The 25,149-nt window shown below is 44.7% G+C and overlaps 2 long non-coding RNA genes across 2 annotated transcripts in view; both read right to left on the bottom strand.

Moving 5' to 3' along the window:
* Positions 1-25,149, bottom strand: part of LOC145529807 (uncharacterized) — a 373,203-nt gene that overhangs the window by 346,220 nt on the left and 1,834 nt on the right. Inside the window, exon 2 of the long non-coding RNA XR_014071362.1 lies at positions 2,837-2,930. This is a non-coding gene — a long non-coding RNA (uncharacterized LOC145529807). The remainder of the gene's footprint in view (positions 1-2,836; positions 2,931-25,149) is intronic.
* LOC145529808 (uncharacterized) lies at positions 19,848-25,099 on the bottom strand. Its single transcript, XR_014071365.1, has 3 exons — positions 24,994-25,099; positions 23,045-23,806; positions 19,848-21,639 (listed from the first exon to the last, which is right to left on the bottom strand). It is a non-coding gene; the product is annotated as an uncharacterized LOC145529808 (long non-coding RNA).

Below are 25,149 nucleotides of genomic sequence, written 5' to 3'. Positions count from 1 at the left end.
ACCGGCTCCTATCACGCTTGGTTTCCTTTTGCTGTTGTTTCGTTTTCCTATTAGATACAGGCTCCCTCCATAGCCTCGGTGGGGGGGACTGGGGGGTGCTGGGCTGGGAGGGGGCAGCCCGTGTGTCGCTGCACACAGGCCCCGGCGGATCAGCAGGAACCAGCACTGCACCTGCGGTTATAAACAGCCACTGTCCTGTCCTAGTCAGCGTTTCCCAAACCTCCCAGCAAGCGTTGTCATTGAAGGAGGTTGTTCATTGTCTGGGTTCCGTCACTGATAAGAATAACCCTGCTGAAACCAGTGGAGAAGGCAATGGCAACCGACTCCAGTACTCTTGCCTGGAAAATCCCATGGACAGAGGAGCCTGGTAGGCTGCAGTCCATGGGGTCACTAGGAGTCGGACACGACTGAACGACTTCACTTTCACTTTTCACTTTCATGCATTGGAGAAGGAAATGGCAACCCACTCCAGTGTTCTTGCCTGGAGAATCCCAGGGATGGGGGAGCCTGGTGGGCTGCTGTCTATGGGGTCGCACAGAGTCAGACACAACTGAAGTGACTTAGCAGCAGCAGCAGCTGAAACCAGCAGAGCTTTTGTCACTGGAGCTCCTAGGGGACATTGTTTCAGCACAGGGGGGTCCTGGGGGGACAAGGGGAGATGGGGAAGGAGGACCCCAGGTAACCGCTGGCCGTCCAGGCAAACCCGACCGGATGACCAAGTTCACGGCAGGAAGAACGCGGTCAGTGCTCCTTGAAGGGGGTGAGGGTGCAGAACTCGTCTCCATGGAGCCTTTTGTTCCACGTTAGAGTTAACATTGGAGAGGGAACTGGCAACCCACTCCAGTATGCTTGCCTGGAGAATCCCATGGACAGAGGAGCCTGGCAGGGTACAATCCCATGGGGTCACAAAGAGTCGGACATGACTGAGTCACACACACATGCGCGCGCGCACACACACACACACACACACACACACAGTTGCATGGAGAAGGAAATGGCAACCCACTCCAGGACTCTTGCCTGGAGAATCCCATGGACAGAGGAGCCTGGCAGGCTACAATCCATGGAGTTGCAAAGCGTTGGACACGACTGAGCAACTAACACACACACACACACACACACAAAGTCAACACGAAACCCATTAGACAACAGACCTTTGCCAGCCCTGCTGTCACCCTCTCACTTTATTCTAATTCTTGGCAAAGCGTTGACCATTACCCAGTACTGACTCACCCATTCACTCAAGCATCCATTTGTTTCTTTCCCATCAGTGCCTGCATCTCCCCATGAAATGTCAGCTTGGCAAGAGCAGACTTCGTCTGCACTGCCGGCCACGGCAGGCCCAAAGCACCTGGACGGGGGACCCGGCACGTGTTCAGTAACTACTCCTGCGTGAATACAATCGTGTCTCCGAGGATGTGTCCCCCAGCAGCAGCGTGGACCGTGGTCTGGGGGAAGGAAGGAGGGAGCAGAATTGGAGACTGAGACAGGAAGGGAGAAACGTGTGGATCGGCTCCCAGAAGGGCTGTGACATCCATGCTGCGGGGCAGGCCTGGGTCTGCAGCAGGCACGGCAGGGCAGCGGGTAAGGCCAGGGTAGGGGCAGTGGGCAGGGGGAGATTCAGGTGATGGACAATGGCCAGTCCAGAGGGGCCAGGAGCAAACAGAAGTGCAAACCAGTGTCCAGGAAGCCTGGGGACCAGGCACGGGGCGAGTTCAGGCCAGGGCAGCGGATGTCGTGTGCCCTCCACACTCCCCCAAAGAAAAGTGAAAGCATTAGTCGCTCAGTCATGTCCGACCCTTTGTGACACCACGGACTGTAGCCTGCCAGGTTCCTCTGTCCATGGGATTTCCCAGGCAAGAATACTAGAGTGGGTTGCCATTTCCTTCTCCAGGGGATCTTCCCCACCCAGGGATCGAACCTGGGTGTCCCACACTGCAGGCAGATTCTTTACTTTCTGAGCCACTGAAGACGTGTGGCCAAGAAGATAAAGCCTGAGAATGGAGTCTGGGGAGCAGCAGTGCTTAATGAGGGACGGATGGGCCAAGAGGCGGTAACGGGACAGTGGTGGCAGGTCCCCCCACAGCCCCCCAGCCGCTGGAAGTGTTGGTGGCTCCAGGCTCTCTGCTGAGCCCCTCCCTGGGAACCGGCCCCAGTGAAGAAAGCCATCCTGCCCCAGTTCACAGCCTCCAGTGACTGGTCCATGGAGGGAGGTGACAAGACAGAGGCGTGGACCCCCTCCTGGTGACTTGGCTCTGAAAGCCATCTCGGCTCAGGTTCCAGTGGGGCTGACAGAGGCCCTGTCACAACCACGACAGTTTAGCATCTGCTGCTCAGGGTCACTCCTGCTGTCCCTCTACAGGCCAAGACCCCAAGGTCACTCCTCAGGAAGCTTGTCTCACACAAATCTTCATCTCCACGTGTGTTTCCCAGAGAACCTGCCCCAGGAAGTGGGTGCCTGGAGCTACTCGAGGAAGCAGACTCTGACATGGAATTGGAGAGTGGATCATCCACCTGCCAGCTGGAAACAAAGCCCCGTCCCTGAAGGCCAGGGAGACCCTGACAGTCCTTGGTTCTACTGGAGACGCATCGTTGTTAAAACAGAGACATTAGTGATGAACTGGGAGGTAGGTACACTTGAAACTGAATTGGCCATAACAATGGCGACGTTGGATAATGGCTACAAGAAGATGCATCTATGCATTCTCTACTTTGTATGTATTTCAATTTTTCCCATAATAAAAGGTCTAAAAAAAAAAAAAAACCAGAAAGAAAGTGGATATCAATGAATACCATTTAGGCAGCAAATACAGAAAACCAGGAAAGCAAGACTAACCTTTTCCTCATCTCTCAGCAGCACGGTCCGAGGCATTGAAAATGCAGTGGTAAACAAAGCAGGTGAAAATTCTTGCCCTTACGAAGATAAGATTCTAGTGGGGGAAATAGACAATAAACAGAATAATCAGAACAGGAAAAGTGTTTTTGAGCACCTTTTTGTTGACCCTGCTTTTTCTCCCCTCCTGTAAGTGCTCAGGTTATAGCTTTGAACACAACATAACTGGTCCAGGGATCAAGGCAGTGCAATGAAAATATTCTGTGAAAGTACTAGGATCACAGATTACACAGTTCTTCCTTGGCCACACTGTTATGTACATAAACATAAACCCATAAAGCAGAAATACAGTTCCCTTCTCCTCAAATCTAGTAGTACTTTGTTGTTCAGTCACTAAATTGTGTTTGACACTCTGCGACCCCATGGACTGCAGCACGCCAGGCTCCTCTGTCCTCTACCATCTCCTGGAATTTACTTTAATTCATTTCCATTGAGTGGGTGATGCTATCTAACCATCTCATCCTCTGCCACCCCCTTCTCACTTTGCCGTCAATCTTTCCCAGCATCGGGGTCTTTTCCAGTGATTCGGCTCTTCGCATTAGATGGCCAAAGTATTGGAGCTTCAGCTTCAGCATCGATCCTTCTAATGAATATTCAGAGTTGATTTCCTTTAGGATTGACTGGTTTGATCTCCTTGGAGTCCAAGAGACTCTTAAGAATCTTCTCCAGCACCACAGTCGAATGCATCAATTCTTTGGCACTCAGCCTTCTTCATGGTCCAACTCTCACATCCATACATGACTACTGAAAAAAAGCATATCTTTGACTACGTGGACCTTTGTCAGCAAAGTGATGTCTCTGTTTTTTAATACACTGTCTAGGTTTGTCATAGCTTTCCTTCCAAAAACAAGCCTCTACAGGGAACCGGAGCCAAATATGCATTCCACTGGGTTGGGTCTGACCACAGCGCTACAAGATGCAAAGTGACCAGAGCTGTTCCACACCCACAACCCCTGCCACACCCACAACCCCTGTCATTCAAGTAGGCTGGGAAGACCGCAGCCTCTTTCTGCCGATATTAAGCAAAAGCTCCATCTGTGTCATCAGCTCTGACTGGGACGTGTATCCCGAACCAACAGTTGTCATCGGATGAACACGGTCTAAGTCCTATGCTCCCTTCCCCAGCTGAGGGTGGAGTCCTGCTCAAGGGCTAATCACGCTACACACAGCAGGGTTTGTATTGACAGCTGAGCTGACAGGACTTGATGAGGAGTTTTAAACAATGGAGCACTGATTTTTCAATAGGGATGCCACCACTCAGAAGGGAGTTTTAAAAATTTGTGGGAGTATTTCTGATTGTCACAGTTATGAAAGGGGAGCTGCTGGCAATGAGGAGGCCAGAGCCTGGGATGTCAGATCTCCTGCCCTGTACAGGGTAGTCTGCATAAGAAGCTAGCTCTCAATCCTGTGTAATTTCCATGAATCTCATTAAAAACCATGTCTGGGGCTTCCCTGCTGGTGTAGTAGATAAGAATCTGGCTGGGTTCAGTCCCCCGGAGCAACTAAGTCCATGCGCCACCACTACTGAGGCTGAGCTCTAGAGACGGAACACCACAACTACTAGGCCCCAGTACTGACGCCTGCACACCTAGAGCCTGTGCTCCATAAGAGAAGCCTCTGCCGTGAGAAGCCCGAGCACCGTGACAGAGAGAAGCCCCCATTTCTTGAAACTAGGAAAGCCTTCACGCGGCAATGAAAACCCAGTGCAGTCAAAAGCAAAAAAAAATTCAATTTTAAAAAATTAAAAAAAATGTTTAATTAAAATAAAATTTAAAATATTGAAATAAAAATTTTAAAAATGAAAAGAAAATCACGCCTGACTATGTACTCTACAGCAAGCTGGCTTGCAAAGAGGAGATTTGTGTTCCATAAGATGATCGCCACCCTGACCCACATCACAACAAAGAAAATTATTCTGTCCCTACACTTACAAATAAACAAAGTTGAGCTCACTGATAAGATTATCATACTTGCTCATTTTTTTCACTTTAACAGTCTCAGTCTGTAACTTGTCTTAACATGTTATCAACTCAGTTCAATAAAGGATATTTCCCTCATCCTCTTATTTTATAGCCCTGTAAGAAAAAGACTGCAGACTACGAAGCCCCTCTGAGATTCTCCCTCTGGTCCTCAGGGAAGAAAGGGTCACATACAATAAAATACGGAAGCCAGGACATCCTGATTGCCAGCAGAGAAGGAAAAAAGTGCAGCTACAGTGAAAGGTTAGCACATATTTAAGGTGAAGAAAAACTATTCAAAGAATATTGATAACATGCAGCTTAAAAAAGATTATAGCATTTGTCCAGGAAAACTATTAGGCTCTATGAACAAACCATTGTGCTTATCCGGGCAAGGATCTCCTCGTTCATTAAGTTTTTAAACTTAGAATACATGGTATGATCACTTGGCTATTAAAAAGGGATAATTTTTGTCAACACCGGAGTACTTCTGGTTTTCCTAAAACTCGTTTGTAAGCTAGGGCTTCCCCGGTAGCTCAGTGGTAAAGAATCCACCTGCAATGCAGGAGATGCAGGTTTGATCTCTGGGTGGGGAAGACCCCTGGAGAAGGAAATGGCAACCCACTCCAGCAGTCTTGCCTGGAGAATCCTATGGACAGAGGAATCTGGTGGGCTACAGTCCATAGGGTCACAAAGAGTCAGACATGACTTAGCACACAGACACACACACACAGAGTTTATAAGCTGACATTGGTTTTTAATCAATGTCCGTGCACATCTCTGCTCTTTCCCATAACTTTCTGCTCAGAATGACTTCTGACCATATTCCCCTTACATCCAAATGATTCCCTAGAAAGAGGCAAGCATCTGACAACTTCATCATGGAGTGTTAGTTTCTACTGATAAGTAATTCATTACCCTGAAATGTAGTGGCTTAGAACAATATTTATTATCTCACTTTTTTCTGGGTCAGGAGTCCAGGTAGAGCTCAGCTGGTTCTTCTGCCTCAGGATCTCTGATAAGCCTGCAATCAAGATATCTACTGGGGGATTCGCCTGGCAGTCCAGTGGTCCAGACTTTGCTCACCCAATGGAAGGGCCACGAGCTTGGTCCCTGGTCAGGGAACTGAGTCCACATTCCCCGGGGCAACAACTAGAGAAGTCCTGTGCACCCAACTAAGACCCGAGACAGTCAGATAAATAATTATAAAATAAATATAAAATAAATAAACAGCTTCAACCACAAGGTTCTTGGACATTCTGAAGTGCCATTTGCTAAGAGACTGCTTTTGTGAAGACATCTGCGCTAGATTCTTTTTGCATTCTCAAGGAGCTTATCCTTTAGAAGAAGAGAACTTTGTCTTTTCAGTTTATGTCCTGTTTCTGTGGGCTTCCTTGGTAGCTCAGACGGCAAAGAATCTGCTTCCAATGCAGGAGACTCAGGTTTGATCCCTGGGTTGGGAAGATCCCCTGGAGAAGGGAATGGCAGCCCACTCCAGTATTCCTGCCTGGAGAATTCCATAGACAGGGGAGCCTGGTGGGCTACAGTCCATGGGGGTTGCGCAGAGTCAGACACAACTTTCACTTTCACACTTTCTGTGGAAGCAGAAGTCAGCATTTACTCAAAGATCCAGATCTTACAGGGCAGAAGATACCTACTAGAATGATGATAATATGAGGCAAACGTCCCATCAGAGGGCCAAAGTACTGCTTCATTCAAAAATATGTATTGGATATCTTCTGTTGCCAGATCTGTGTTAATTATTGGGCACTGTGCTAGAGGCTAGTTACAATCTTCATAGCAAGCTATTATCTGAGTGAAAATAGGTCAGGGAGATAGAGGAATTAAGTAGAACATTTAGCTCCGAAAGTATCAGACACACAACAGACTCAGCAAAGGTTAACAATGACAGGAAAGTCTATTTGACACAGATTGTCTCAGGTTGGGTTGCTAGGAGCCAAGCTGAGAGAGGTAATCCATTCAAGAGGCGTATTCAGAGAGTGACCTTGGGAGAAGGGTCAGGGTTAGTACCGGAAGTGGGACAGAGCAGGAGGAAAAGCTAAGCAAGAACGTGCAACTCCCTTGAGATGAGCCCCCAGGAAGGCTCGAGTGGAGATACACACGGTCTGTCCTACGTTGAGGCTATCTATGCCCAGGTCACAAGTCAGGAGCCACAGTCCACATGGGTTTAGCAACACGAATAGCAGTCAGACCTTAATGATAGCATCAACCATCCTAAAGGAGATCAGCCCTGGGTGTTCATTGGAAGGACTGATGCTGAAGCTGAAACTCCCATACTTTGGCCACCTGATGCGAAGAACTGACTCACTGGAAAAGACCTGATGCTGGGAAAGATTGGAGGCAAAAGGAGAAGGGGACGACAGAGGATGAGGTGGTTGGATGGCATCACCGACTCAACGGGCATGAATTTGAACAAACTCTGGGAGATGGTGAAGGACAGGGAAGCCTGACATGCTGCAGTCCACGCGGTCACAAAGAGTCTGATGCGACTGAACAGCTGAACAACAACAATGATGGCAGGCTGGGTAGTGAGGCAGGAGCACAGACCTACTGAGTGTATTCGAGAGAGAACAAGAAGGGAGGAACTGCACACAGTGGGTGTAGACAGCTCCTCCCGGAAGCACTACTGCAAATGGGGCAAAAAATGGACTTGCAGCCAGACAAGTACACAGGATCAAGGGGTCCCTTCTTAAAAAAAAAAAAAAAAAAAATGTATTTGGCTGCCCCAGGTCTTTGCTGCAGCACTGGGTATCTTTGATTTTTCTGGGATCTTTTTTCTTTTTTTTTTCAGTTGTAGCATGCAAACTCTTAGTTGTGGCCTATTCGATCTAATTCCCTGACCAGGAACTGAGCCCTGGCCCTCTGGCATGAAGTCTTAAGTCACTGGACGCCCAGGGAAGTCCCAAGGGGGTCTTTTTGAAATGGGAAAAATGATTTTTGTTTTGTTTTGTTTTTGCTAATGGGGATGATCTAGTAGAATAGAAACATGATGATGCCAAGAGGAAGGATAGTTTGGAGGGCACCAACAGGTGGGTCCTTTACCACTGAGCCACCAGGGAAGCCCCAGTTCACCTCTGCGAACAGAAGAAAAGACAGACTATGTATAAGGGAGTATATTCATATGAACAGGAGGGCAGCGACGCCGATGGGAGCCTCCGGAGGTTCTCTTCTGATTGCTCTTAGTTTCCCCTGAGCTAAAGGGGGACAGGAGACTGAGGACAGAAAAGGTGTTGGAGGTTTGAGGTGCGCGAGAAAGTACATTGGATGAGGATGGGCTTCCCTGTGGCTCAGCTGGTAAAGAATCCGCCTGCAATGCAGGAGACCCGGATTCGATCCCTGGGTTGGGAAGATCCCCTGGAGAAGGGATAGGCTACCCACTCCAGTGTTCTGGCCTGGAGAATTCCATGGACTGCAAAGAGTCTGACGTGACTGAGTGACTTTGACTTTTCTTTCAAGCAACTTTACTGATTCAAGTCATTTTTGGTTGACTTCAGATTGCCTAAAGTCATGACTTCTATTCTTTCCATATCACAGCATGTCCTTTATTTCTGTTCCATTCCTTTTAAAAAAATATATATGCATATTGTTTTTTTTTTTTTAATGTGGACCATTTTTAAAGTCTTCACTGAATTTGTTACATATTGCTTCTGTTGTATGTTTTGGATTTTTGGCCACAAGGCATGTGGGATCTCAGCTCCCCAACCCGGTATTGAGCTGGCACCCCCTACATTGGAAGGCAAAGACAGCTACGGGACCACCGGAGAAGTCCCTGAAATGATTTCTCTATCATTCTGTTGGGGTTTGGGAAGGGTGTGCTGTGCTAAGTCGCTTCAGTTGTGTCCAGCTCTTTGTGACCCCATGGACTGTAGCCCTCCAGGCTCCTCTGTCCATGGGATTCTCCAGGCAAGAATACTGGAGAGGGTTGCCATTTCCTTCTCCAGGGGATCTTCCCAGCCCAGGGATTGAACCCAGGTCTCCTGTATTGGCAGACAGGTTCTTTACCCCTAAGCCACCAGGGTAGCCCCTTGGGAAGGGTATGGAGATTGTTATTTACGTGTTCACTGGGGTCACAAAGAGTCAAACACAACTTAGCAACTAAACAACCGTGCTTAAAGGAAAAGTTCTTATGTTAAGTTCCAACTGGAAATGAGAAAGGAGTCTGGGTAGTACTAACGAAGAAACCTTATTCCTTCTCAATTGGGGTAAAGTTTTGCTTTTATTCCAATCTCTAAGTTTTCTAAATAAATGCTCGTGAAGGCACACATGGGCAATCCACCCACACACCCTCCCCCACGCCTGCAGAGTTTCGGCGACCAACCAAGGAGGCCCACGTTTAAAATAAAATGACTGTGGACTCAGTGGTGGTGCCCAGCGTGATACAAAGCTTGTTTAAGCAAAAATAATAATGACTTTCTCCGAAGATATAAATTGACTCTACCCATGCATGACTTTGCATTTTAATCCTATCACTATCGAGTGGAACCAACCTTGATGAAACCAACTTAAGCCATAGAAATGTCAGTTATTTAAAAATAAACTGGAGTCCATACTCAGCCAAGCAAATAAGAGAATCATAGACTTGAAGCTCTGAATGGCCTCTCTTTGTTCCGACCTTCAGATATCATGCAGGTGAATCTTTAAAGTGGTGTTGCCTGCCAAAGGCCAGGCTTTCAAAGGCCACTGAAGCTGCTAGTCTTATTCAGATCCTTCCTGCCTTTCTCCCTGTCTCCCTCCGCAAACACAAACCCCATTCAGCAAAACCAGAAAGAAAGTGTTGATGAGCCAATAGCATTTGTTTTGGTGGTGCTGCTGATCAGAGAGGTGAAGACTGTTTAAACAAGGCAGGGTTAGTATGAGGAGTCTTGCAGAGATAATTCCCAGGAGATTGGAGAAAAAATAATCCTTAATTTTATTTGGTAAAAGACAATGAACTTGAAGGAGAACTTGGATCCTCCAAGTTTAGCCCCAAAGTGGAAGTGACCAAGTAGAACGGCTACTAAGACTGTTTTATCCTTCTGTCATTGGTCTATCCTTCTGTCATTGCAGCAGCATCTGCTGCAGTGTTGGCACATACATTTTTTGTTGGGCTTCTTTACCAGCTGAGCCACAAGGGAAGCTCAAGAATACTGGAGTGGGTAGCCTGTCCCTTCTCCAGGGGATTCTCCCGACCCAGAAATTGAACCAGGGTCTCCTGCATTGCAGGCAGATTCTTTACCAACTGAGCTATGAGGGAAGCCCGGGTAAATAAACAGAATTATTAAAGGAAAATAGTTTAATAACAATCCTGTTCATGTGCTCTGGCACATTATGTAGTGTTTAAAAAACATGTTAAATCTCTATTTTATTGACAGGCAAAAACTCCTAAGACATGTGGTTAAGTCATTTAAAAAAGTAAATAAATAATATATTTGATAAATACAGGAAAACATCTAGAGGTATATGCAATAAATATAATAGACGTTATCTCTGTGGAAAAAAATACTGAGGGAGACTGTCTTATCCATGTGGGCTGTGTGCTAAGTCGCTTCAGTCGTGTCCGACTCTTTGCAACCCTATGGACTGTAGCCTCCCAGGCTGCTCTGTCTATGGGATTCTCCAGGCAAGAGTACTGGAGAGGGTTGCCATGCCCTCCTGCAGGGGATCTTCTCAACCCAGGGGTCGAACCCACATCTCTTACATCTCTTGCAGTGGCAGGTGAGTGTTTTACCATTTGAATATTTTCAACAAGAGCATATTTTTATATTACATGTGTAGAAAAAAGATAAAGCAAATGTGCCAATTACTGATATTTTTCTCTTGTGCATGTATGATAAATTTGCATATTTTACTTATCTTTTAAATGTCCTATTTACATTTCATTTTTTAATTTAAAAATTGTAAATTAATCTTTAGTAATTCCTATTTTTCCTGATAATACTATTTTTATGGTAATAGCATATTTATTTTGCTATGATTATCATATAATAAACATGTAAACAAACACAATAAAAATTAACAAAAATTGAACAATACTATCAATGTTTTTCAACCATTTCTTTACTATATATGAAGTATTTCCATATGAATATTATACATCTATATCAGTATTCATGGTGATTTCATTCTATTTCATTGGATATATATTATATGGATATATATCATTATCTTATAACCCCCTTCTTTTTGAATATTTATGCTGTATTCCTGTTTTTAACTACTACAAACAGTTCCAAGAAGTAGACATTTGAGCTTGATTGGCTTGCATTTTTTAAAAAAATTTAGTAGTGCAAATTATTGTCCAGAAAAGTTGCACTATTTTAAACTTGCAGTGAGCAGGAATACGTTTTCCCCTACCAGTAAAATAATTGTTGACGTCAGCATTTTAAAAAATCTTCATTATATGGTAAAAAATAGAATCATTTAATGTTTAAATGTATGAGTCTTTAATTATTAGTGACAATGTTCATATTTGTCTTTCATTCTTTAGTGAAATTCATGCCCTTTCCTTATTGGGATATTCACTTTTGTTATTGATTTATAAACTCTTATTATATTTTAAGGCTATTTGGTCTTTACAACAAGTGTTGAAATCTTTTTTACCAGATCATTTAATTTTAAACATTGTTTTAAAACTTTCATCACAACTCTTTAAATTTTTATTTATTAAAATTTAGAAATTTTCTCTTACCACTTTTTCCTCAGAGTCATATTTTGACAATCACCCAAAATATACATGTAAGAAAATAAAAAATCCTTAAAGCACTAGTATAGTTTCATTTTTTACCTTTAAAATATTTAAAATATGAATAAAAAAGAAAATGTGTGTCTAGGTGGATAAAACATAAAAACATTAAATTTAAGACTTTAAGTCACCTTATATTTATTCATTTATTTATATGCAAACAGGTAGGACATGAAATTTGTTTTTTCCCAAGTGGTTAGTTAGCTAATCATCCCAGTACCAATAAACAAATATCATTTATTCGCTGTTGTATAATACCACCTTCATTATATCAATAGAATAAAATTATAAATAAACATGGGCTTGTTTCTGCATTTTTATTCATTCATTCCTTTATTCATTCAACCAATCTTGACTGAGCAAATAGTACATCCTGGGCACCGTTTAGGCACAAAGAACACGGCATAAATGATGGACAGGAGTCTTGCCTTTGGAAGCTTCTGTTGAAATCGCAGGCACAACAATGAAGGAACTGTGATCGGCAGGAGGAACACAAGGCAGAAGACAGAGCGACAGCACGGAAAGAGTGGCGGGAGAGAAATCTTACTAAACGTGATCAGAAGCGTCTGGGAGGACTGAGGTCTCAGCACACCTGAAGCAAAGGGAACACGGATGACGCAAAGAGCCCCAAGTGCAGTGAGGAAACAGACCTGTGAAAGTCTGGGGGTGGAGAAGCAGCTAGTGCAAAGGCCCCGGGGGAGGCCAAGGCAGCTGGACCGGGATAACTGAGCAGAAGTTAGAGCAAAGATCTAGAGTGGCAGAGGGCTCTTTGCGGCTGTGGATGAAAGGGGAAGTGCAGGTCACTCAGTTCAGTTCAGTTCAGTTGCTCAGTCGTGTCCGACTCTTTGCGACCCCATGAATCGCAGCACGCCAGGCCTCCCTGTCCATCACCAACTCCTGGAGTCTACCCAAACCCATGTCCATCGAGTCAGTGATGCCATCCAACCATGTCATCCTCTGTCGTCCCCTTCTCCTCCTGCCCCCAATCCTACCCAGCATTAGGGTCTTCTCCAATGAGTCAGCTCCTCACATGAGGTGGCCAAAGTATTGGAGTTTCAGCTTCAACATCAGTCCTTCCAATGAACACCCAGGACTGATCTCCTTTAGGATGGACTGGTGGGATCTCCTTGCAGTCCAAGGGACTCTCAAGAGTCTTCTTCAACACCACAGTTCAAAAGCATCAATTCTTCGGTGCTCAGCTTTCTTCACCGTCAAACTCTCACATCCATATATGACTACTGGAAAAACCATAGCCTTGACTAAATGGACCTTTGTTGGCAAAGTAATGTCTCTGCTTTTAAATATGCCATCTAGATTGGTCATAACCTTCCTTCCAAGGAGTAAGCGTCTTTTAATTTCATGGCTGCAATCACCATCAGCAGTGATTTTGGAGCCCAAAAAAATAAAGTCTGACACTGTTTCCACTGTTTCCCCATCTATTTCCCATGAAGTGATGGGACCAGATGCCATGATCTTAGTTTTCTGAACGTTGAGCTTTAAGCCAACTTTTTCACTCTCCTCTTTCACTTTCATCAAGAGGCTCTTTAGTTCTTCTTCACTTCCTGCCATAAGGGTGGTGTCATCTGCATATCTGAGGTTATTGATATTTCTCCCAGCAATCTTGATTCCAGCTTATGTTTCTTCCAGCCCAGCATTTCTCATGATGTACTCTGCATATAAGTTAAATAAGCACAGTGACAATATACAGCCTTGACGTACTCCTTTTCCTATTTGGAACCAGTCTGTTGTTCCATGTCCAGTTCTAACTGTTGCCTCCTGACCTGCATAGAGGTTTCTCAAGAGACAGGTCAGATGGTCTGGTATTCCCATCTCTTTCAGAATTTTCCACAGTTTATTGTGATCCATACAGTCAAAGGCTTTGGCATAGTCAATAAAGCAGAAATAGATGTTTTTCTGGAACTCTCTTGCTTTTTCGATGATCCAGCAGATGTTGGCAATTTGATCTCTGGTCCCTCTGCCTTTTCTAAAACCAGCTTGAACATCTGGAAGTTCACGGTTCAGGTATTGGTGAAGCCTGGCTTGGAGAATTTTGAGCATTACTTTGCTAGCGTGTGAGATGAGCGCAATTGTGTGGTAGTTTGACCATTCTTTGGCATTGCCTTTCTTTGGGATTGGAATGAAAACTGACCTTTTCCAGTCCTGTGGCCACTGCTGAGTTTTCCAGATTTGCTGGCATATCGAGTGCAGCACTTTCACAGCATCATCTTTCAGGATTTGAAATAGCTCAACTGGAATTCCATCACCTCCACTAGCTTTGTTCCTAGTGATGCTTTCTAAGGCCCACTTGACTTCCCATTGCAGGATGTCTGGCTCTAGATGAGTGATCACACCATCGTGATTATCTGGGTCGTGAAGATCTTTTTTGTACAGTTCTTCTGTGTATTCTTGCCACCTCTTAATATCTTCTGCTTCTGTTAGGTCCATACCATTTCTGTCCTTTATCGAGCCCATCTTTGCATGAAATGTTCCCTTGGTATCCCTAATTTTCTTGAAGAGATCTCTAGTCTTTCCCATTCTGTTGTTTTCCTCTATTTCTTTGCATTGATCGCTGAGGAAGGCTTTCTTATCTCTACTTGCTATTCTTTGGAAGTCTGCATTCAGATGGGAGTATCTTTCCTTTTCTCCTTTGCTTTTTGCTTCTCTTCTTTTCCCAGCTATTTGTAAGGCCTCCTCAGACAGCCATTTTGCTTTTTTGCATTTCTTTTCCACGGGGATGGTCTTGATCCCTGTCTACTGTACAATGTCACGAACCTCTGTCCATAGTTCATCAGACACTCTATCAGATCTAGTCCCTTAAATCTATTTGTCACTTCCACTGTATAATCATAAGGAATTTGTCAGTCAGTCGTGTCCAAATCTTTGAGACCCCATGGACTGTACAGTCCATGGAATTCTCCAGGCCAGAATACAGGAGTGGGTAGCTGTTCCTTTCTCCAGAGGATATTCCCAACCCAGAGATGGACCCCGGGTCTCCTGCATTGCAGGCAGATTCTTTACCAGCTGAGCCACAAGGGAAGCCCAAGAATACTGGGGTGGGTAGCCTATACCTTCTTCAGCGGATCTTCCTGACCCAGGAATTGAACCAGGGTCTCCTGCATTACAGGTGGATTCTTTATCAACCGAGCTACTAGGGAAGCGGCTGTGGATAAAGGTTCTGTATGTAGGAAGTGTGCTCTGATTCACATCACTTAAATGAGCGCCTTTGTAGCTGTGTGGAAAACTGACCACGTGAGCCAGGGACAGGACTACATTCAAGCTGTGAAGCTGAGCTAGAGCTCACAGGACTTGGTGATTGACTGGACACATAGGAGAGGAAAAGATATGGCTGGAACAACTGAGGTGGGAAGAACTGGAGAGGCATGAAGGTTCTGTAAGGAACATCAGGAATCAGAAGTTTGGTTCTGAACAGGGTATGGTTGAAACTCTTAGGACCTCTCCAAGTGGAGATATTAGGGAGGTGATTGGATATACAAGTCTGAACCTTGGGGGGAAAAGTTCAGGCTGGAAATACAAGTTTGGGAGGGTCAGGAGCATGCAGGTGGTGTGCAGGCCTGTGAGATCTCCAGGGGAGACAAAAGATAATCAGAGGGCCTGCGGAAGAGATGGAGAATGCAAAGGAATGGCCAGTGGGGGAGAGAGTGTGGTGCCCTGAGACAGAGCCAGGACAGTGTTTTCAGGAGGAAGGCAGGATGTGAGTGGTGACTAAGGTCAAGACTGTAAATGGACGGTTGGGTTCCATGAGCTTGAGGTCATTAGTGACATGGACAAGCGCTCCTGCAGTAGAGAAGTAGGGCTTCCAGCTGAAGAGAGTTCAGGGCAAAAGGAATAAGGGTGAAGCTATTTCTATAAGAAAGAGAGGCTGTTTGAGAAGTGTGCATTTTTTTTTTTCATGGAAGTTAATTCAGTATCCTTGCACACTGACGGAAGAAGAAATTAACCATGTAGGTGAGGGGGACAAACGCAGGAACAAGAGGAAATAAGGAGCTTTTCCTGGTGGCTCAGACAGTAAAGAATCTGCTTGCAATACAGGAGACCTGAGTTCGATTCCTGGGTCAGGAAGATCCCCTGGAGAAGGGACTGACTACCTACTCCAGCATTCTTGCCTGGGAATTTCCATGGACAGAGGAGCCTGGTGGGTTACAGACCATGGGGTTGCAGAGTCAGACATGACTTGGTGACAAACAACAACAGTTCTTGTTTTATTGGCTACTTTTATAAATATTACACTTACTTTTGTTGCTTAGTTGCTAAGTCATGTCCAACTCTTTGCAACCCCATGGACAGTAGCCCATCAGGCTCCTCTGTCCATGGGATTTCTCAGGCAAGAATACCAGAGTGAGTTGCCATTTCCTTCTCCAGGGGATCTTCCCCAACCTACAGATCGATCCCGTGTCTCCTGCACTGCTGGGGGTTTCTTTACCACTGAGCCACCAGGGAAACCCTCAAAGAAGGATGCAAATAAATAAAGACTCTACAAAAAGCAAAGAAAGCAGATACGGTAAGTGAAAGACTTTTAAAAAATATTCTAAAACTGGAGACAACAGAAAATTATGTGACAGATAAACATCAGCTGTAAAATTCAAACTGGAACCTGTAACATTTCAGTTGGTACAATTACAGGAAGAACTATAAAACCACAGCTCTGCAGAAGAGCTGGGGACCTACCTAGTACAGCCCTTCATCCTGCAGTTGAGGACAGTGAGGGCTACAGAGCTGCAAAATCTTACTCAAAATCAAACAGAAGCCTGAGAGTATCTTCCACCTAGAATGTAGCACTATTTTCATTACATGTTCTTTGAAACATTTATTCGTAAAGAGTATTGTGATGATTTTTAAACACACCTGCACATTCTGTGAGCCCTCAGAAGGAGGCCTTTTCCCCTGAAATCTGCACCAACCCTGGTGACTCAATGGTTACAAACAGAATATAGCAGAAGTAATGACATGGCTTTGGAAGTCACATGAGAAAAGGCTTAGATAGTTTCTGCCTCACTTGTTCTCTTGGGTCACTGACATTGGGAGCACCGAGCTGGCACGAGGCCCCACGTTGTGCCCAGGCCACAGGTAGGTGATATAGCTGAGTTTCCAGATGATGCCCCTGGCCATCAAGTCGTGGTCCCCCTTCTGCTTTCTGCCACTGAACCTTCCCAACTGAGCCCCCAGACAACCTGGAGCAGAGACAAGCCATTCCCACTGTTGTTTTCAGTCAGTCACGTCCGACTCTTAACCAACCCATGGGCTGTAGCACACTAGGCTTCCCCTCCTTCACCATCTCCCGGAGTGTGCTCAAACTCAATGTCCCTTGAGTCAGTGATGCCATGCAACCCATCTCGTCCTCTGACAGACGGTGAAGACGAGATAGATTGGATGGCATCTCCCACTGTACACAGAATCTCTGTGCATAATAAAATGGATCTTTTAGGCCAAAGTTTTGGGGTGGCTTTTTGCAGCAGCATGAAAATGAATACTATTTTTCCTCCACTACTATGGATTTTTAAACAGAGAGCAAAGAGGAAGAATTTATTCCTAGTCTATTTTATCTTCGAGTCCAACTAAAGCCAAAATGCTGAACTTGATTTGAGAAGAGAAACGAAATAAAACTTGGTTCTGAATTTCAACTTTCTGCAGCACAGAGGAACAAATTATAAGGCTAGCCCAAGAAGTTTTTCTTTTCTAAATGTCACGAGATTTTCAGATGATAAACACTTGCTTATAGCAGCACAGTACTCCAGCAAATATCTCGGCAATTAATCACATGTATACAAGATTGTTTTTCCCCTGGGGAGAAATTTTTTGTTGTTATTGAAAAATAGTACTTGAAAGCAAAAGCAAACCAGAGGCTTCTCTGCTCTTAAGTACAATACGGCTGATTTACTTTCATAATGTAAACATTTTTTTTTTTTTTCTAATTAAGCCAAGTAAACAAAGCAGGGTGAGGGCTTGTGTTGGTGTCAAGGGTTCTCGGCAGCCCCTGAAATGCCTGATGACAATCCAGCCTGGCAGGTACAGACACATTCAGAGACCTGGAAAACCAAGATACTGTATTAAGTGTTTCCGTTAGTTCCCTATGGCTGCTGCAACCAATTACCTCAAAATCTGTGGTTTAAAACAACAGAACTGGACTTCCCTGGCGGTTCAGCAGTAAAGAATCCGCCTGCCAATGCAGGAGACATGAGTTCGATCCCTGATGTGGGCAGACCCCACATGCAGTGGAGTCACTACAATTACGCACCACAACTATCGAGCCTCTAGAGCCCGGGAGCCACAAGTAATGAAGCCCAGGGGCTGCAACTCCTGAAGCCTGGGCGCCCTAGACCCCGAGTTCTGCAATAAGAGAAGCCACTGCAATGAGATGCCCCCACTCGCTGCAATTAGAGAAAAGCCCACGCAGCAATTAAGGCTCAGCACAGCCAAAAAATAAATATATAAATTACAAAGAAAAAACACCCCAGCATTGTATTGTTGCGGTTATGGAGACTGTTACCTTTAACGCTATGCTCAGTCTGTTCAACTCTTTGGAACCCCAGTGTAGCCCACCAGGCTCCTCTGTCCATGCAGTTTTCGGGTAATACTGGAGTGAGTTGCCAGGTCTCCTCCTCCAGGGGATCTTCCCGACCCAGGGAATGAACCCAGGTCTCCTGCATTGGGAGGTGGTTTCTTTACCTTCTGAGCCATCCAGGAAACCCGTTGTTATGAAGGTTGGAAGTCCTAAATTAAGGGGTTGGAATAGCCATATCCTCTCCGAAGTCTCTAGGGGGGAATCTGTCCCTACCTTGGAGACAGGCTGGGACTAGGACCCTCTGCTTCAGTGCCGGCACCTGGACACACCTCTATTTCAGCTACAAAATACAAAGAAGCTATAAGGGACTAAAAATGACCACATACATGTGCAGTTGGGGCAAATTCTGAACAAAAAGGTACAGAGTCTAAAAAGCCCAACTGTCACTTCTGCAGAGCCTGGAGCAAAAGCCCCAGTGTGTACGTTGCTCAGTCGTGTCTGACTCTTTGTGACCCTAAGAGCCGCCAGGCTCCTTGTCCATGGAATTTTCCCAGCAAGAATACTGGAGTGGGTAGCCTATCCCTTCTCCAGGCTATCTTTCCCACCCAGAGACTGAGCCCAGGTCTCCCGCATTGCAGGCAGATTCTTTACCGTCTCAGCCACCAGGAAGCAAAAGCAGGAGGTAGGGGGAAAAAGCAGGATACTGCACATGCCCCGTGTACACAACATGACCAGAGGGGAGGGAGCCAGAAGGGGAACCTGATACTTGTTCTCAACCCCCTGCTGCAGCAAGGGCCCCAGTAAAGCCTTGTTGGAATACCTTGTCTGTCCTCTGATCAGTTTCTATTGATTAAGGAGGCCAAGAACCCTGATTGGTAACACTTCTTCCAGCTCCTGGTGGTGACGAGCAATCCTCAGGGTTCCTTAGCCTGAGACTTCATCACTGCAGTGTCTGCCTCAGTCTTCACGCGACCTTGTCCTCTCTGCGTCTGCCACCATCCTCTCCTTATAAGGGCGCCCATCATGTTGGATTTAGGACCCTCTACTCCAGTTTGATCTCATCTTAACTTGATTATATCTGCAAAGATGTTATTTTCAAATAACATCACATTCACTCATAGGGGGTCGGGGTTAGAGCTTGAATATATGTTTGTGGGGGATGCAATTCAACTGATAACAGTGTCCTAAACAGAAATCTAAATTAAGGGCTGTGATTGTGGGGGAGGCGGGATAATTAACTGCAGGGATCCCTGGGCCGGTTCTTTTGAAGTCAAGCATTCAGTCACTTAGTTGTGTCCAACGTTTTGCGACCCCATGGACTATAGCCTGCCAGCCTCCTCTGTCCATGGGATTTTCCAGGCAAGAATACTGGGGTGGGTTGCCATTTCCTCCTCCCTTTGAAGTCAAGAACCTGGATTTAAATACTGACTAGCTGTGAAGCTGTGCAAAAGCCCTTTCACCTCTCCGGTCTCCCAATACTTATCCGTGAGCATGGATTAGCCAAGGCAAATGCAGTCACAGACCAGCAGCCAGGCATCACCCAGTGAGGAATGCTGACACTCAGGCCCCACCCTGGACCAGCTGAGCCAGAACGTGCATTTAAGCTGGAGCCCCAGCTGGTTCCAATGCACCTTAAAGCTTGAGGAGCACTTAGCACAGTTCCTGAGCCATGATGATTTGCCAATAAACTCGAATTCCCCTGCCTATAAACCCCACAAAGGCACTTAGATAAAATGGCAGTTTACATTTAATTTAATAACTGAAGACTAAAAGGAAAGAAGGGAGGAGAGTAGGCCATTCTTTAAAATGTCTCATTCCAAAAAAAAAGGCCAACTAGCAACCAGCTGGTACTGAAACACTAATTTCTGGGACTCTTTGGTATATGTCAACTTTTCTTTTTTTTTTTTAATTTAAGAAAAGATTGCTCACGCTACATGGGGAAAAGAAATACAGATATGAGGATTGCCCACTCACATTTTTTTAAGGCTGTATTACCTGAAAGAAACAGGTGAATCCCTAGGTTATTGGTAGATGATTCTTGTGGGAGTTAAAACAATTTAAGTGTAAAAACAAAACAAAAAGCTTGGAAGTCAGGTCTCCATTCCTCAGAATGAGAAAAGAGCTGCATAAACTGAAAGCGTGAAAGTGTTATTTGCTCAGTCATGTCCGACTCTGTGCAACCCCATAGACTGTGGCCCAGCAGGCTCCTCTGTCCATGGGATTCTCCAGGCAAGAGGACTGTAGTGGGTTGCCATTTCCTTCTCCAGGGGATCTTCCCAGCCCAGGAATCAAACCCAGGTTTCCTGCACTGTAAGCAGATTCTTTACCATCTGAGCTACCAGCGAAGCCCTGCACAAACTGAAAGTCAATGAATTTTCTTAGCTCCATCAGAGAATTGAGGTCCTGGGATAAACCAACACCCTGAAAACCACAGACAGGTGAGGACCGAGAACACAGGACTGCACAGCAGAAGCTCTGGGACCAGTGGCAGGGCTTTCGTGGTTCCCACGGCACACTGCTAGACACTGATGATGGGCTAACAGACTAAGCAAGGATCCCCCACATTTTCATGGGTATTACCTCCAGCACCCCCATGAGGTTCTCATGGTGAAGACAGGAGAAAAATCCTCTTGTTTGGCTGGTGAGGGAGGTAGTAGCTATTTCAAAATATGTCATGACAGAAGTTTAACCAAGGTTTGACTAACACACATTTGCTCCCATTGATCAGTGGGGACAAAATACTTCAGCTCATTTAAAAAATAAAGCATGGAAATCTGGAGGGTCTGTGTCTGGCCTTTTCATAAGTAATCAAGGTACTCCTGTAAGTCTCATTTAGTCACATGAGAGTCATTCCTTTCAGCGAGCTTTTTCTCCAAACACAAAGCATGAGAAATCTCTTCCTTGTCATGGTTTTCCAGGAGTATGGGGTCCAGATAACAGTCAGCACCATTAACAGTAAGGGCTTCCAAGGACCATCTAAGATTCTTCCCTGTTTCTTCTCTGACTCTTCTCTTCTTTATGTAGATCTGAGTTTCTGACCCTTCTCCTTTTCCTTCTCTCTGAAGAACTTCTAAAACTGTTTCTTGCAAGGTAGGTCTACTTTTGCCTCTCTGAGAAGATCTGTATTTCTCCTTTACTTTTGAAGGATAATTGTGCTGGATACAAAATTCTAGGTCACTGTTTTTTTCTTTTTTCTTTCAAAACTCTGAATATTTCACCCCACTGTCTTCTACTATGCATGGTTTCCGGTAAGAAGTCTGATATGATGCTGACCTTTGTTTCTCTGTGGGTAAGTTCATGGAGTGTGCAATGCTGAAATTTTGATAAAGTGGACGACTGAAGTGTGTGTATCCCTCAATGCTTCAGTGCATCCTCAAAGACAGTGCCCAGTAATTTGAGTGGCTTTGACCCACTTTTCTTTTCCAGTTTTATTTTCTCAAGCTGTTGTTGATGGAGTGCCTCTAAGAGAAGCAGGGGTGCTCACTGAAAAAGCAGACTCTTGGGTTCAAGCACTCTGTGAGAATCTCTGGGGAAAGCACACAGGATTTTGTATTAAAAACTAATCTCTAGGTGGTAAAACCATTGCTTCATAGTTACATATTTTATGTCTTATGTAATTATTTAAGAGTGATACTTTATGCTTTTGTATATATTTAGATTTCAATCCATCTTAATTTGCTTCCTGTTATGATGCAAAGGGTTTCCTTGGTGGTTCAGAAGGTAAAGAATCCACCTGCAATATGGGAGACCTAGGTTCGATGCCTGGGTCGAGAAGATCTCCTGGAGGAGGGCATGGCAACCCACTCCAGTATTCTTGCCTGGAGAATCCCCATGGACAGAGGACCCTGGCGGGCTACAGTCCATGGGGTCACAAACAGTAAGACATGACTGAGTGACTAAGCACAGCAAATGATGCAAAAATCTAAATTAAATTAACTGTATTTTTAATGTTTTTACTTTAATTATGCCAGCAGCATTTATTAAAAACCTATTTTTTACCACTAAATTAAAACATCACCCTTATGATAGATTGTGGAGTTTCTCACAGTTTCTAAAAAGGACACATCCCTTTATTCTTTTTGTAAAATATCATGTACTAATCATAAAGAATTTGTGACATGCAGAAGAATAAGGTTAAGTTTTAAAAACCCAGCTGTCTTAGATTGAATAGTATCCCTCCAAAATTCATGTCAACCTGGATTTGTGAACTTATTTGGAAATGGGATCTTTGCAGATTTAATTACATTAAGATGAGATCATAAAGGATTGAGGTGGGTCCTAACTAAAAGAATTAGTATGTACATAAGAAGGGAACCTGGGCTTCCCAGGTGGTATAGTGATAATGAATCCGCCTGCCAATGCAGGAGACACAAGAGACATGGGTTCAATTCCTGGGTGAGAAAGATCCCCTAGAGAAGGAAATGGCAAACCATTCCAGTATTCTTGCCTAGTAAATCCCATGGACAGAGGAGCCTGGGGAGCTATAGTCCATGGGGTCACAAAGAGTTGGACACAACTGAGCACACATGAACAAGAAGAGAACAGATGCACAGTGAATGCCATGTGAAGACAGAGACTGAGACTGAAAAGCCAAGGAAAGAGAGAATGCAACTATTAGAAACTAAGGCAGAGGCACAGAACATGGTCTTCCTCCGAGCCTCCAAAAGAACCAACCTTGCCGACATCTTGAGTTTGGACACCTGGACCCCAGAGCCACAAGCAATTAAGTTTCTGTTGCTTTGTGCCACCAGTCTGACTGTGGTGCTCTAGGAAACCAATATATCAACTACCAAGAAATAAATAACGTTAACATCAAATGGCCCTCATTCCAAGTGTGTCCAGTTCAGTGGCTCAGTCTCGTATGACTCTTTGTGACTCATGGGCTGCAGCACACCAGGCTTCCCTGTCCTTCACCAACTCCCAGAGCTTACCCAAACTCATGTCCATCGAGTTGGTGATGCCATCCAACCATCTCATCCTGTGTTGTCCTCTTTTCCTTCTGCCTTCAATCATTTCCAGCACTAGGGTCTTTTTCAATAAGTCAGTTCTTTGCATCAGGTGGCCAAAGTATTGGAGCATCAGCATCAGTCCTTCCAACGTATATTCAGAGCTGATTTTCCTGTAGGATCAACTGGTTTGATCTCCTTGCAGTCCAAGGGACTCTCAAGAGTCTTCTCCAACACCACAGTTCAAAGCATCAATTCTTTGGCACTCCACTTTCTTTATGGTCCAACTCTCACATCCATACATGACCAATGGAAAAAACCATAGCTTTGACTAGACAGACCTTTGTCAGCAAAGTAATGCGGCATTTAGCATGATGTACTCTGCATATAAGTTAAATAAGCAGGGTGACAATATACAGCCTTGATGTACTCTTTTCCCAATTTGGAACCAGTCCATTGTTTCATATCCGGTTCTAATTGTTGCTTCTTGATCTGCGTAGATTTCTTAGGAAGTAGGTAAAGTGGTTTGATATTCTCATCTGTTTAAGAATTTTTCAGTTTGTTGTGATCCACACAGTCAAAGGCTTTTGCATAGTCAATAAAGCAGAAGTAAATGTTTTTTTAGAACTCTCTTGCTTTTTCTATGATTCAACAGATGTTGGCAATTTGATCTCTGGTTCCTCTGCCTTTTCTAAATCCAGCTTGAACATCTGGAAATTCTCGGTTCATGTACCATTGAAGTCTTGCCTGGAGAATTATATGTAAGCATGAAACTGTAGTGTGAAAGTGTTAGTTGCTCAGCCATGTCCAACTCTTTGTGACCCTATGGACTGTAGCCTGCCAGGCTCCTCTGTCCATGAGATTTCCCAGGCAAGAATACTGGAGTGGGTTGCCATTTCCTACTCAAGGGGATCTTCCTAACCCGGGGATTGAATCCAGGTCTCCTGCACTGTAGGCAGATTCTTTACCGTCTGAGCTGTCAGGTAAGCCCATAATATGTATACACATATTATACATCTAATAGATTGAGAGAAATATTTCCAGTACAAGGTAATTCTGTACACTCTATATTATTAAATATTATTTTACCTGAATCTATCTTATAAAAAAAGAAAAAAATTGGATTTGTACTATTAGTCTGCTGATGGTTTTTCCTATTTCTGTGCTAACAGCTTGGTGTTTAATTTTTTTTTTTTTATTATTACTCCTTTTTTTTAGGGTTTTCTTGATCATTCACAACTGTGTGATCCTCTACACAAAATTTAAAATTAGTTATTTTTAAGTCACCTTCGAGAGAATTTGGGATTCTGATGTCAACTGTGCTAATTTTCAAATCTGACTTGGGAAGAATTGGCCTATTTTTGATACTGAGTTCTCGTCCAAAGATCTGGCACGGTTTTTTCATTTACTCAAGCCTTGTTTTCACCAAGAGTGATGGATTTATTTCATCACCAGGATCTTGTAACTCCTTAAACTTCATTCCTAATCACTTTACAGTTTTTGATGTCATTGCAGATAAAATAATTTCATTTTAATATGTTATTACTTGTTCAAAAGGAAAACTGCTAATTTTTCCTCTGATTCTCTCTCTTGAGTTTCAAACCTCTTACTAAACTCAGTTTTAAGATGAAGACATTTCAGTTTTTGCACTTGGCCTTTGAAGCGCTGCATTAACCCCTGGCTTTCCTGTATCCCAGTCTCCTTGCCAGCCAGTGAGCTGCACAACCGCGTCATAAAGTGCAGTGTCTCCAGGGCACAGCACCAGCGAGCTCAGCTCAGAGGAAAGTGGTCTATACCCAGGGTCACTGACACCATTTTGGCCTGCTTGACGAAACTAGCTCCAAAGAAACAACGCCGTCAGTCAGTTCGTACTGAGGCACCTTTCACCTGCGCCAAAACCGGACCAGCCCAAGATCACGACATTAGCATCTTACCAGGAAGCAAAAGTGCTCTTGAGTAGAGGCCAGGGAGTCGGCCTCCCGCGCGGCGGGCCGGCGGAAAGAGCCGAGCGCGCTCGGAAGCTCCGGCCACGCCTTCCGCAGGGAGCGTCAGGGGGCGGGGCTCGCACGACGGCGCGTAGCGCGGGGCAT

This window comes from Giraffa tippelskirchi, chromosome 12, assembly GCF_054371585.1.
Source record: "Giraffa tippelskirchi isolate mGirTip1 chromosome 12, T2T-mGirTip1v1.2.pri, whole genome shotgun sequence".
NCBI classification, from domain to species: Eukaryota; Metazoa; Chordata; class Mammalia; order Artiodactyla; family Giraffidae; genus Giraffa; species Giraffa tippelskirchi.
The sequence above is the reverse complement of the archived record's forward strand: the minus strand, read 5'-3'. Positions and strand labels throughout refer to the sequence as shown.